Consider the following 15544-nt stretch of genomic DNA (forward strand, 5'->3'; position numbering starts at 1 on the left):
TTCGCCTTAGATGGTAGTCTTCTCCCCAGTATCAGATGTGAGACACTACCTTTAACCCTCACAGTATCTGGTAACCACAGTGAGACCATTTCCTTTTTGATTTTTCGTTCACCTTTTACACCTGTTGTTTTGGGTCATCCCTGGCTAGTATGTCATAATCTCTCTATTAATTGGTCTAGTAATTCTATCCTATCCTGAGACGTTTCTTGTCATGTGAGAGTGTTTAATGTCTGCTATCCCTCCTGTGTCTTCTGTCCCCTCTACTCAGGAGGAACCTGGTGATTTGACAGGAGTGCCGGAGGAATATCATGATCTGCGCACGTCTTCAGTCGGTCCAGAGCCAGCTCCCTTCCTCCTCACCGGTCGTATGATTGTTGTATTGATCTCCTTCCGGGGACACACTCCCTCGGGTAGACTATACTCTCTGTCGGCTCCGAACGTAAGGCTCTCGAGGATTATCTGTCTGTTTCTCTCGACGCCGGTACCGTGGTGCCTTCTTCCTCTCCCCGCCGGAGCGGGATTTTTCTTTGTTAAGAAGAAGGACGGTACTCTGCGCCCCTGCGTGGATTATCGAGGGCTGAATGACATAACGGTTAAGAATCGTTATCCGCTCCCCTTATGTCGTCAGCCTTCGAGATTTTGCAGGAGCCAGGTGCTTTACTAAGTTGGACCTTCGTAACGCTTACCATCTCGTACGCATCAGAGAGGGGACGAGTGGAAAACGGCGTTTAACACTCCGTTAGGGCATTTGAATACCGGGTTCTGCCGTTCGGTCTCGCTAATGCTCCGACTTGCTTTCAGGCATTAGTTAATGATGTACTGAGAGACATGCTGAACATTTTTGTTTTCGTTTACCTTGACGATATCCTGATTTTTTCACCGTCACTCGAGATTCATGTTCAGCATTCGACGTGTACTCCAGCGCCTTTTAGAGAATTGTCTCTACGTGAAGGCTGAGAAGTGCGCCTTTCATGTCTCCTCTGTCACATTTCTCGGTTCTGTTATTTCCGCTGAAGGCATTCAGATGGATCCCGCTAAGGTCCAGGCTGTCAGCGATTGGCCCGTCCTAAGTCACGTGTCGAGTTGCAGCGCTTTCTCGGTTTCGCTAATTTCTATCGGCGTTTCATTCGTAATTTCGGTCAAGTGGCTGCCCTCTCACAGCTCTGACTTCTGTCAAGACTTGCTTTAAGTGGTCCGGTTCCGCCAGGAGCTTTTGATCTCCTCAAGAAGCGTTTTACATCCGCCCCTATCCTTGTTACTCCTGACGTCACTAAACAATTCATTGTCGAGGTTGACGCTTCAGAGGTGGGCGTGGGAGCCATTCTGTCTCAGCGCTTCCACTCTGACGATAAGGTCCATCCTTGCGCTTACTTTTCTCATCGCCTGTCGCCATCGGAGCGCAACTATGATGTGGGTAACCGCGAACTGCTCGCCATCCGCTTAGCCATAGGCGAATGGCGACAGTGGTTGGAGGGGGCGACCGTCCCTTTTGTCGTTTGGACTGACCATAAGAACCTTGAGTACATCCGTTCTGCCAAACGACTTAATGCACGTCAAGCTCGTTGGGCGTTGTTTTTCGCTCGTTTCGAGTTCGTGATTTCTATCGCCGGGAAATAAGAACACCAAGCCTGATGCCTTACCCGTCTCTTTAGTTCTTCTGTGGCTTCTACCGACCCGAGGGGATTCTCCCTGAAGGGCGTGTTGTCGGGTTGACTGTCTGGGGAATTGAGAGACGGTAAAGCAAGCACTCACTCACACTGCGTCGCCGCGCGCTTGTCCTAGTAACCTTCTGTTCGTTCCTGTCTCTACTCGTCTGGCTGTTCTTCAGTGGGCTCACTCTGCCAAGTTAGCTGCCACCCCGGCGTTCGGGGTACGCTTGCTTCTATTCGCCAGCGGTTTTGGTGGCCTACTCAGGAGCGGGACACGCGTCGTTTCGTGGCTGCTTGTTCGGACTGCGCGCAGACTAAGTAGGTAACTCTCCTCCTGCCGGTCGTCTCAGACGCGCTTCCCATTCCTTCTCGACCATGGTCTCACATCGCCTTAGACTTTATTACCGGCTGCCTTCGTCTGCGGGGAAGACTGTGATTCTTACGGTTATCGATAGTTTCTCTAAAGAGGCACATTTCATTCCCCTCGCTAAGCTTCCTTCCGCTAAGGAGACGGCACAAATCATCATTGAGAATGTGTTTCAGAATTCATGGCCTCCCGTTAGACGCCGTTTCAGACAGAGGTCCGCAATTTACGTCACAGTTTTGGAGGGAGTTCTGTCGTTTGATTGGTGCTTCGTCAGTCTCTCTTCCGGGTTCATCCCCAGTCTAACGGTCAAGCAGAAAGGGCCAATCAGTCGATTGGTCGCATATTACGCAGCCTTTCGTTTCGAAACCCTGCGTCTTGGGCAGAACAGCTCCCCTGGGCTGAGTACGCTCACAACTCGCTTCCTTCGTCTGCTACCGGTCTATCTCCGTTCGCAGATGTGTCTTGGGTACCAGCCTCCTCTGTTCTCGTCCCAGCTCGCCGAGTCCAGGTTCCTCCGCTCAGGCTTTTGTCCAACGTTGTGAGCGCACCTGGAGGAGGGTCAGGTCTGCACTTTGCCGTTACAGGGCGCAGACTGTGAGAGCCGCCAATAAACGTAGGATTAAGAGTCCTAGGTATTGTCGCGGTCAGAGAGTGTGGCTTTCCACTCGTAACCTTCCCCTTACGACAGCTTCTCGCAAGTTGACTCCGCGGTTCATTGGTCCGTTCCGTGTCTCTCAGGTCGTCAATCCTGTCGCTGTGCGACTGCTTCTTCCGCAACATCTTCGTCGCGTCCACCTGTCTTCCATGTCTCTTGTGTCAAGCCTTTTCTTCGCGCCCCCGTTCGTCTTCCCTCCCCCCCCCCCGTCCTTGTCGAGGGCGCTCCTATTTACAAGGTACGGAAGATCATGGACATGCGTTCTCGGGACGTGGTCACCAGTACTTAGTGGATTGGGAGGGTTACGGTCCTGAGGAGAGGAGTTGGGTTCCATCTCGGGACGTGCTGGACCGTTCGTTGATTGATGATTTCCTTCGTTGCCGCCAGGGTTCCTCCTCGAGTGCACCAGGAGGCGCTCGGTGAGTGGGGGGTACTGTCATGTTTTTGTCTTTGATCATGTCTTGTCCCTGTGCTTCCCTCTGCTGGTCTTATGGTTCTTTCCCTCTTTCTTCTCTCTCTCTCTCCTCCTCCTCTCTCCCTCTCCCGCTCTCTCTCTCTATCGTTCCGTTCCTGCTCCCAGTGTTTCTCATTCTCCAAACGACCTCATTTACTCTTTCACACCTGTCCCCTATTTTGCCCTCTGATTAGAGTCCCTATTTCTCCTCTGTTTTCGCTTCTGTCCTTGTCGGATTCTTGTTTGATGTTTGCTGTTCCTGTGTCCTTGTTCCGCCCTGTCGTGTTCTTTGCCTTCTTCAGATGCTGCGTGTGAGCAGGTGTCTATGACAGCTACGGCCAGTGCCTTCCTGAAGCGACCTGCAGTCTGTGGTCGCGTCTCCAGTCGTTCCTCTCTATTGACGAGAGGATTTCAGTTTCCTGTTTTGGATTTACCATTGATAATATCCAGGAGAATCATTATTTGTTTAATACTGGAATAAAGACTCTGTTACTATTACGTCGCTTTTGGGTCCTCATTCACCAGCATAACAATAACAAAGGGGTTATATACTTATTGACTCAAGACATTTCAGCTTTTCATTTTTTATTAATTTGTAAACATAAAAAAAAACATAATTCCACTTTAATATTGTGGGGTATTGTGTGTAGGCCAGTGACAAAATATCTGAATGTAATCCATTAAATTCAGGCTGTAACACAATTTTTTCTTGAAAATGTCAAGAGGTGGAATACTTTCTGAAGGCACTGTATGTTTCTCAGTTGAACAGGTTGGACCAAATTATCATTTTTATAGATTACACTGACTTGTGGGGATTGGATTCCAATTAGATAGTAACAAATAGTAACATACGTATTTCAATGAGCCTTGACCAAAACCAGCACTTCTCTCTTCCCACTAGCTAAGATCAGCATGGTTTCTAATTGCGTAATAACGACATGTCAAGCAACATAGAGTTATGGATCCCAGATTCCGTTCCACCTATTCCGCTCCAGCCATTACCACAAGCCCGTTCTCCCCAATTAAAGTGCCACCAACCTCCTGTGCTGCCAAGACACAACAACCAGCATGAGGTCACACAATGAACTCACTACAGCCACAGTCATATTGCTTCCCATTGGTGGTTTAACTGTCAGCATTCCATCACAGCATTCCATCACATTTGATATGGGTCATTCTACAGAAGTACTGTAGTGCAAATTGGGGGTTAGATTTTTTTTTTCACATTTTCAGCACATGTCTTCCAACATATGTCAGGTATATACTGCTCACACACTTTGTATTGCATATTTGAAATATTTACCTGGATTCCATACCCCCCCACAAAATGTGTCACTACTGAAACATAGTGAAAACGTTTTAATGGCTGTAACTGGCTTATAAATCAAATCAATCAAATTGTATGTCACATGCGCCGAATACGACAGGTATAGACTTTACTATAAAATGCTTACTCATGAGCCCTTGCCAAAAATTCTGAGTTAAAAAGTAAGAACTTTTTAAAATAAAAAGAGAAAATAGTAACTGCGCCTATCCCTCAGAGGCCCCAACACTGAGTACCGTATGTTCCAGTGAAGGCACAATGATGTTCAGCCGGTAAAACCTCATAAACGTGTGAGGGGATGCCAACTTGCCGCATTGCAAATCTGTTGTACAGAAATACCCTAAAACAAATGCCTCAGGCTCTCCGGAGGTTGAACTCACCTGCTATTATAAGTCAATATAGAGTAATACCTTCCACTATCCAATGGGATAACCGTTGACGAGAAAAAGGAGGTGAAAAGCCAAATACTTTAAAACAAGGATGAATTGCTAACTTTAGGCACAAAGGAAGGGTTAGGTTGAAGGGTATCCTTAGATAGCCCAGGGCCATATTGCAGGCATGAATGATGAACTGATGCAGAATTCAGAAAAGTAGTTTGGAACTAGGGAAATGTATTCTCAGTGCCTTCCAGCATTTTGAAAAGGCTGCTGTGAAATAGCTTCAAGCACAATAGACAGATATTCACAACCATCTACAAACACACACTGTTACACACACTCAGACTGGAAGCGGAAAACATGCGTGTGCCAGTTTTCACGCAAAAGTTGCCATTTATAAAAACGAAACTACCCTCCCGCAAACTTTAGAACATACAGTTTCTAGTGGTTGAAGTATTGCATTGCAAGGAGCCTAGTATTTGGTGAAAATGGGGGAGGGTATGATGAACACGCTTATTCATAACATAAAGCAGGTTAATCTTCACCTCTCTGACATTTTCTCCTGAGGTGCTGACCTGTTGACCTTCCATAACCACTGATTTTTATTTGACTTGGTTGGACATCTATGAACATTTTAACATCTTGAAGAACGATATAGCCTTAATAGATATGTACTCTTTTAATATCCTCTCTATGTTTCTTTCTAGCCACCATGGTTCTACATCTGCATTGCATCAGTGTATAAGTGTATAAGCACTTTGTGACATCTGCTGATGTGATTGATTGAAAAGATGCAATCATTTGCCATTAGTGAGAAGAGAGAAAATATTTTTGGTTTATCTTTGCATTCTAACATAATTAGAAATAGCTTTCTATGGCCAGATTCTTCTTCAAGATGTTCAAACATTCATAGATGACCAGCAGGGTCAAATAATAATCAGTGGTTGTAGAGGGCGCAATAGGTCAGGACCTCAGGAGTAAATGTCAGTTGACTTTTCATAGCCGAGCATTCAGAGGTCGAGACAGCAGGTGCGGTAGAGAGAGAGAGAGACAGTCGAAAACAGCAGGTCCGGGAAAAGGTAGCACGTTCGGTGAACAGGTCAGGGTTCCCTAGCCGCAGGCAGAACAGTTGAAACTGGAGCAGCAGCACGACCAGGTGGACTGGGGACATCCAGGACTCATCTGGCCAGGTAGTCCTGAGGCACGATCCTAAGGCTCAGGTCCTCCAGGAGGGGAGGGGGGAGATGGAATTAGAGGGAGCATAATTAAATTCACACCAGACAACAGATAAGACAAGAGAATTACACCAGATATAACAGACTGACCCTGGCCCCCCGGCACAGACTATTGCAGCATAGATACTGGAGACAGATAGGGGCGGGTCGAGGGACGCTGTGGCCCCGTCCGACGATACTCCCAGACAGGATATAACCCCACCCACTTTGCCAAAGCACAGCCCCCACACCAACAGAGGGATATAAACAGACCCCCAACTTACTATCCTGAGACAAGGCTGCGTACAGCCCACAAAGATCTCCTCCAACACACGAGCCAGAGGGGGAACAAAACCGGACAGGAAGATCACATCTGTGACTCAACCCACTCAAGTGACACACCCCTCCTGGGACGGCATTGAAGAGCACTAGTAAGCCAGAGAAAGCCCTGCCTCCAGCGGTTTGCTTAGAAATTCTAGGGACAATAAGGAGGCCTGCGTCTTGTTACCATAGCGTATGTGTAGCTAAGTATGGCAGGACCAAATCAGAGAGATAGGTGGGAGCAACCCCATATAAAGCTTTGTAGGTTAGCAGTACAACCTTGAAATCAACCCTAGCCTTAACAGGAAGCCAATGTAGAGAGGCTAGCACTGGAGTAATATGAACAAATGTTTTGGTTCTAGTCAGGATTTTAGCAGCCGTGTTAGGCACTAACTGAAGTTTATATAGTGCTTTATCCGGTAGCCGGAGAGTAGAGCATTGCAGTAGTCTAATCTAGAAGTGACAAAAACATGGATTCATTTTTCAGCATCATTTTTGGACGAACAGTTTCAGATTTTTTGCAATGTTACAAAGATGGAAAAATGCTGTCCTTGAAATATTCTTGATATGTTTGTCAAAAGTGTTTCAGGCTGAGTAATCAATTCAATTGGGGTTATGAACACTGAGAACATAATTCTCGTGACAAAAGAGAGATGAGGGTCCAGAGCAACGCCGAGGTCCTTCACAGTTTTATTTAAACGACTGTACAACCATCAAAATTAATTGTCAGATCCAACAGCAGATCTCTTTGTTTCTAGGGACCTAAAACTAGCATTTCTGTTTTGACCAAATTGAAAAGTTAAACATTTGCCGCCATCCACTTCCTTATGTCTAAACACAGGCTTCCAGGGTAGGCAATTTTGGGGCTTTACCATGTTTCATCGAAATGTACAGCTGTGTGTCATCCGCATAGCAGTAAAAGTTGACATTGTGTTTACGAATGACATCACCAAGAGGGAGAATATATACTGAAAAAAATAGTGGTCATAAAATGGAACCTTGAAGAACGCCGAAATGTACAATATATTTGTCAGAGGACAAACCATCCAGAGACAAACTTATATCTTTATGACAGATAAGATCTAAACCAGGTAAGAACTTGTCCGTGTAGACCAATTAGGGTTTCTAATCTCTCCAAAAGAATGTGGTGATCGATGGTGTCAAAAGCAGCACTAAGGTCTAGGATCATGAGGACAGATGCAGAGCCTTGGTCTGACGCCATTAAAAGGTAGTTTACCACCATTGTCGTTTTTCATCAATTACCTATATTCGACCACTGGCCTGCCATTGGCTGGATGTCCTTTGGGTGGTGGACCATTATTGATACACAACTGTTGAGCGTGAAAAACCCAGTTCTTGCAGTTCTTGACACACTCAGATCAGTGAGCCATACCTCATTCAAATGCACTTACATATTTTGTCTTGCCTATTCACCCTGTAAATGGCACACACAATCCAATGTCTCAAGGCTTACAAATCCTTATTTAACCTGTTTCCTCCCCTTCATCTAAACTGACTGAAGTAGATTTAATCAATAGGGGGGCGCTATTTCCACTTTGGAAAAAATCGTGCCCAATTTAAACGGCCTCGTACTCTATTCTAGATCGTACAATATGCATATTATTATTACTATTGGATAGAAAACACTCTCAAGTTTCTAAAACCGTTTGAATTATATCTGTGAGTAAAACAGAACTCAWTTTGCAGCAAACTTCCTYARAGGAAGTGAAAAATCTGAAATCGAGGCTCTGTTCCAYGACCTTCCTATTCAATTGCCTGAAATCTATGGATATACATGCACTTCATACGCCTTCCACTAGATGTCAACAGGCAGTGGGAGGTGGAATGGGGTGTCTAGCTTGATCTGAGGTCGAACAAGAGCTCTTGGAATGACGTGACCACAATTTCCTTTGTCTACCAAGGCGCGGGAAGGACATCAGCATTGGCTTCTGAAAAGCGTTCGGTATAGACGGTGGATGTCTCCGGCTCTGATTTTATTTGATAGATGTGATAAAAACATCATAAAGTAGTTTTTTTCAACCGAGTTGTGTCAGTTTATTCAACGTTTATTGCGAGTTTTGGAATTTTCCTTTCTTTGTGTCAGGAGAATTTGGGCATGTTCGCGCCACATGGCTAGCTAATGTTGCTAATTCGACAGGAGAAGAGGACATTCTAAAACCAAACAACGATTTATTCTGGACAAAGGACTCCTTGTACAAAATTCTGATGGAAGCTCAGCAAAAGTAAGAACCATTTATGATGTTATTTCGTATTTCTGTGGAAAATGTTTAGTCCTATTTTCCTTCCTTTTTGCGGGCGCTGTCTCGCTATAACGTAAGCTGTTTGTTATGGTAAAGTTATTTTTAAAAATCTAACACGGCGATTGCATTAAGAACTAGTGTATCTTTCATTTGCTGTCCAACATGTATTTTTTAGTAAGGTTTATGATGAGTTCTTTGATTAGATTAGGTGACTGTCCAAAATATCTCCGGAGAATTTTGTGTATTTTGGCTACGCATTCACAATGTAAAACCAAGATTTGTACCTCTAAATATGCACATTTTCGAACAAAACATATATGTATTGTGTAACATGATGTTATATGACTGTCATCTGATGAAGTTGGTCAAGGTTAGTGATTAATTTTATATCTTTTGCTGGTTTTTGCGAATGCTATCTTTGCGGTGAATGAATGCGGTTGTGTGTTTGGCTATTGTGGTAAGCTAATATAATGCTATATTGTGTTTTCGCTGTAAAACACTTAAAAAAATCGGAAATATTGGCTGGATTCACAAGATGTTTATCTTTCATTTGCTGTACACCATGTATTTTTCATAAATGTTTTATGATGAGTATTTAGGTATTCACGTTGCTCTCTGTAATTATTCTGACTGCTTTGGTGATATTTTTTGATGGTAGCTGCAATGTAAAACTATGATTTATACCTCAAATATGCACATTTTTGAACAAAACATAGATTTATTGTATAACATGTTATAATACTGTCATCTGATGAAGTTGTTTCTTGGTTAGTGACTAATTATATCTCTATTTGGTCGGTTTTGTGATAGCTACCTATGCTGTAAAAAAATTGTGAAAATATGCGGTTGAGTCTTTTGCTATTGTGGTTAGCTAATAGAAATACATATTGTGTTTTCGCTGTAAAACATTTTAAAAATCGGAAATGATGGCTGGATTCACAAGATATTTATCTTTCATTTGCTGTATTGGACTTGTGATTTCATGAAAATTATGTTATAGATATCCCTGTGGCGTTAGGCTAGGCTATGCTAGTCAGCTTTTTTGATGGGGGGGATCCCGGATCCGGGTTTGTGACTCGTTAGAGGTTTTAACAGGTGACATGAATAAGGAATCATAGCTTTCATCTGGATTTACCTGCTCAGTCTACAGTATGTCATGGAAAGAGCAGGTATTCTACGGAAAGAGTAGCTTTGTTTTGTCGAGGTTGAGCTTGAGGTGGTGGCCCAACATCTAAGCTGAGATGTCTGCTAGGCACGCAGAGATGGGTTTCACCACCTGGGTGTCAGAAGGTGGGAAGGAGAAGAGTATTTGAGTGTTATCCGCATAGCAATGATAGAAGAGATAATGTGAGGATATGACAGATCCGAGTAACTTGGTGCAAAGAGAAAAGAGGAAAGAGGCTATAACTGAGCCCTGGGGGACACCAGTGGTGAGAACATGTGATGCAGACACAGATCCTCTCCATGCCACTTGGTAGGAGTGACCTGCCAAGTAGGATGCAATCCAGGAGGGTGCAGAGCCTGAGACGCCCAACCCTGAGAAGGTGGAGAAGAGGATCCGATGGTTCATGGTGTCGAAGGTAGCAAATAGATCTATGACGTGTCAAACTCATTCTAAGGAGCGCCAAGAGTCTGTAGGTTCTTGCTCCTCCCTTGATTAATTAAGGTCACTGATTAGTAAGGAACTCCCCTCACCTGGTTGTCTAGGTCTTGTTGGTATCTTGAGGAGGGGTGCAACTCTGGCCATTTTGAAGTCAGAGGGGATGCAGCCAGTGGTCAGGGATGAGTTGATGAGAGAAGTGAGGAATGGGAGTAGGTCTCCAGAGATAGTATGGAGAAAGGAGCAGTGGGTGGTGGTCAAATGGGCAGGTTGTTGGGTGGCCGGACATCGTTAGTCACAGGATTCCATCTACAGCAGGAATGGGCTTCTTCAGTCCTCAGGGGAAGAAGTGGTGTCACACTTTTCCCCTTCCCCTAGTAAACACAGCTGATTAAACAAAATGCATTCTAAACTGAAAATCGTGATTAGTTGATTATTGGAGGTAAGGGTGTTACCTGGGGCTGGGGGAAAAGTGTGACACCAATCAGGCCCCTAAGCACTGGAGTTGCCCATCCTTGATCTAGTGGACCAGTGGACTCAGTAGACTGAGTGAATGAGGAGCGGATGTCGTCAACCTTTTTTTCAAAGTGGTTGGCAAAGTCGTCCCTAGAGAGGGAGGAGGGAGGGGGAAGAGGGAGGAGAAAATGGAGAAGAGTTTCCCAGTGTTGGAGGCTGAAGCTTGACATTTAGAGTTCTAGAAAGGGGCTTTAGCAAAGGATAAAGAGAAGATAGAGAAGAGGGAGTGGAAGGATGATAGGTACTCCGGAAGTTTAGTTTTCCTCCATTTCTGCTCAGCTGCCCGTAGCCCTGTTATGTTAGCACAGAGTGAGTTACTCAGCGGGAAGGGTAGGTCGGGCCGGCCGGGAGGAAAGGGGATAGGGAGAGTCAAAGGATGTGGAAAGGGAGGAGAGTAGGGTCTTAGAGACAGAGACATGAGGGAGAAGGATTTAGCAAATGGAAGAAAGGATTGGAAAGAAGAGGAGAGAGTAGCGGGAGTGCGAGAGCGAAGATTGCGACGGTGCATTACCATTGGATAGGGGCTGAGTGGGTAGGGTTGGAGGAGAGATGAAGAGAAATGGAAACAATGTAGTGATCAGAGACACGGAGAGGCTGCTGTGAGATCAGTAGGTGTACAGCCTCTAGTGAAGATGAGGTCAGGTGTATTGCCTGCCTTGTGAGTGGGAAGTGACTGGGAAAGGGTGAGATCAAAAGAGGAAAGGAGTGGAAAGAAATTAATTGAAGTCAGGCATCAGGAGGTTAAAGTCACCCTGTACGATGAGTGGTGAGCCGTCATCTGGAAATGTGTTTATCAAGGTGTCAAGCTTATTGAGGAACTCTCTAGCGGCACCTGGTGGGCGATAGATGCCAACAATATTAAGCTTGAGTGGACAAGTGACAGTGACTGCATGGAATTCAAATGAGGAGCTAGACAGGTGAGAGAGGGGGGAAATAAAACATCTTTGGAGAAATGAGTAGCCCTGAGCCACCACCGCGATGACCAGATGCTGTCAGACTACGAGAGAACACATAGTCAGATGATGAGAGAGCAGCTGGAGTAGCAGTGTTCTCTGGGGTAATCCTTCAGGGCCAAAAAGTGTAGGGACTAAAGGGCAATATAGCCTGAAATTAACTCCCCATTATTGACCACAGATTGGTAGGTCCAAACACATCCAGAGACTAGGAATTCCACATGGATTGGGTGTAAAGGGGAAAAATAAGGGTTGCAGCCACAGGATGGGGAGCGTCTTTAAAACCTACAAGGAGAGGAGAGAACTGGGATGGGAAACACATGCGTACTTGCCAAAACTACAAAATAGCCAAATGAGATCAGAAAATAACTAGGTAAGAAACTCAAGTGAGAGAGTGGTGTAGAGCCTTCCTCTCCTTCAAACAACTCTGAAGAACAACTCCCCAGAACGTCTGTTTCGACGAAAGTCTTCGTTTTGGTGACAACACCGCCGCTTGATAATACCATCGCTTACAGCTGACACTGAAAAAACATGACACAATGTCCCAAGAACTTCCTGAAATGTTCCTAAAAACGGCCTCAGTGTCAACCCTGGGACAAATCAGGAACCAGACAAAACCTCCAAGGGACCATGACACAACGTCCCAAGAACGTCCTTAGAGCTCCATTTTTACCGGGAGGGATGGCCGGTGGTGGATCCAGCTCGATGATTGGGGTGGAGGAGGTTAGCCAGCAACGGCTCCATTATAGGGGGTTTGCCCAACCCCAGATCCTCCTAGGGTGACCACATTTAAAAATATCCAGAAGTGTTAGCTTTCGAAATAAGACTTTGAAAAATAGAAAAGGCATTTTGGTGAATTCTACTAAAAAATCTGAACTTTCCAATAGGGTCTGGTTCCTGCAGATATCTTCTCAAGGCACAGATGCTGTGAGACATATGAGCTGAGACACAATGTCGAATGGTGCAAGAGAGGATGGTGCGTTACTGCCACCAACAGCATGGGTGGTGAAATTACATAACTAGCTACTATCTACGCACTGGACCAGAGTTATCAAGCTACTAGCTACAAATAATATTTTTATTTCATGAAACAAGGAGTTGCTAGAGTGCGATGAGCCAAGTAAAGCCCCACCGGCCAAACCCTCCCCTAACCCAGACAAGGCCGGGCCAATTGTGATCTGTCCTATGGGACTGCTGGCCACAGCTGGTTGTGGCACAGCATACGATGCAGTGCCTTAGACCGCTGCGCCACTCGTGAGGCCTAACGCCTTATTTTTTTACACTAAACAGTCTTCAAATATACTGTACACCCATTCATTTTTCCAACTGGTACTGGGAGGACCTTCAGATGAGTCTTGTGAGGCCTGTGGGCATCCTAGAGCAAAATAACTGACATTTACATGTTCGTGAGAGTCTGACTTCATCCCTTGCTGTTGCCGCGCATACTTCTGGAGCTCCTGTTTCAGAGGGCCCTCCTTTAGACCTATAACAAATTGGTTGCGAAGAGTTGATTAATCGTTGACAGATCTATCCTGTTCTGATTGGAGCCATCGGCTAAATAGCTCCTGTGTAAGCAGAAGGTAGTCTCCCAAAGGTTAATATCCCCTCTGGTTATAGTCAAAGAAGCAGGACCGGAGAGGGGGTGTTGGGGTGAGGCTGCCAAACTGGTCCTGTAATGCAGCCCACAAAGAAGCAGGTGAGTTCATCTGGACTTGACTAAACAACATGGTTTTTCTTTGCACTGCCATCTAGCGCCCCCATGATGAAATCAATCTACTGCTGTTCTGCCAGTTCTAGGGATTCCATTTGTGCCCGCAACTCCCCAAAACTAGTCCACTACTCTCAGCAATATATTTGGTAACCCAGGGTGAACACATGAACCAAGGCATTGCTACAGGAGTATACTGAGGTAGTGGGCCTGCCACTAAAGAACTTGCTGCCCCCTGTGCTCCATCCCCTAGCTGATCCATAGCCCCCTGTGCAAGAGAATTGTGCTTGGAGAAATCCTACCGATGCTACTTGACTTTAAGAGGTGTCAAAGTTTAGCATGAACCCCTTTTAACTCCACCCAACACAGCACACAACCCCAGCACAGCACACAACCCCAACACACCACACAACCCCAACACAGCACACAACCCCAACACACCACACAACCCCAACACAGAAGACCAGGACAGGTAAGTAGGCTCAGGGTAAGTTTTATTTTCATTTCATGGGTTAACATGGATTTGGAACCTGTTTCCCCAATTCCCACAACAGACTGCACGATTTCCCGGACGGGGTCGACATAATAAAGCCTCCCCCCAGGTAGGTTACCGCAAAAGTAATGCGAAAGTAACACACTGCAAATTATTTTGATATGGCACTGCAAAAATACCGTGAAAAGCAATAAAAATCTCACTCCACTGCACACTGAATTATTCTAATATGGCACCTGACAATATAAACTCAGCAAAAAAATAAATGTCCCTTTTTCAGGACCCTCTCTTTCAACGATAATTCGTAAAAATCCAAATAACTTCAGATCTTCATTATAAAGGGATTAAACACTGTTTCCCATGCTTGTTCAATGAACCATAAACATTTAATGAACATGCACCTGTGGAATGGTCGTTAAGACACTAACAGCTTACAGACGGTAGGCAGTTAAGGTCACGGTTATGAAAACATAGGACAATAAAGAGGCCTTTCTACTGACTCTGAAAAACACCGAAAGAAAGATGCCCAGACCACGTGTAACAACACCTGCACAGGATCGGTACATCCGAACATCACACCTGCAGGACAGGTACAGGATGGCAACAACAACTGCCCGAGTTACACCAGGAACGCACAATCCCTCCATCAGTGCTCAGACTGTCCGCAATAGGCTGAGAGAGACTGGACTGAGGGCTTGTAACCTGATGTAAGGCAGGTCCTCACCAGACATGACCGGCAACAACGTCACCTATGAGCACAAACCCACCGTCGTTGGACCAGACAGGACTGGCAAAAAGTGTTCTTCACTGACGAGCCATGGTTGTATCTCACCAGGGGTGATGGTCGGTTCCGCGTTTATCGTCAAAGGAATGAACGTTACACCGAGGCCTGTACTCTGGAGCGGGATCGATTTGGAGGTGGAGGGTCTATCATGGTCTAGGGCGGTGTGTCACAGCATCATCAGACTGAGCTTGTTGTCTACAGACATGTACCGACTTCTGACGAGTCCCAAGATGTTTGTAGAGAAAAATGGAATACTCCATCGTGTTCGTGGGAGTCTCATCTTTCCATAGAGGGGTTCGTTTCTAGGCGAAACCGTTCAGACGCTACAGACGATTATGTGAGAAGACCGATTTTCAGGATGTCTCGTGGTCTGACAAACACCACTCTAGCTAATGAGATTCCCTCGGGAGCGCAGACATTGACTCTAGAGGGGTTTTAAGACCTGTTTCAAGACTAAAATGGCTGCCTCTACCATATGGATGTTTGTGACTATTCACAATCCAATATATAATCACAATCAAAATTTGACAACAATCCAAGATAAAACATAACCCACAATGTAGATTATTATATGTGGAAAAATATGGGCCATCATGTTATGGACTGTACATTGCATGAATAATGCACAGCATTTGGTTATGTGGTATAGCCATGCTATAGCCTATATGTAACTACTGTAGTAGTTTCGTCCAATGCTAGAGGGCAAGAGGGATGAATGTGTCAACAGAACTTTATCCATGGAGCAATCCCCTGTGAAGTCATTTGGCACCCTCATGAGGAGTTTGTCAGAAGTGAAGTGCAAGTACACACACACACACACACACACACACACACACACACACACACACACACACACACACACACACAC

This window comes from Salvelinus sp. IW2-2015, linkage group LG14, assembly GCF_002910315.2.
Source record: "Salvelinus sp. IW2-2015 linkage group LG14, ASM291031v2, whole genome shotgun sequence".
Taxonomy (NCBI): domain Eukaryota; kingdom Metazoa; phylum Chordata; class Actinopteri; order Salmoniformes; family Salmonidae; genus Salvelinus; species Salvelinus sp. IW2-2015.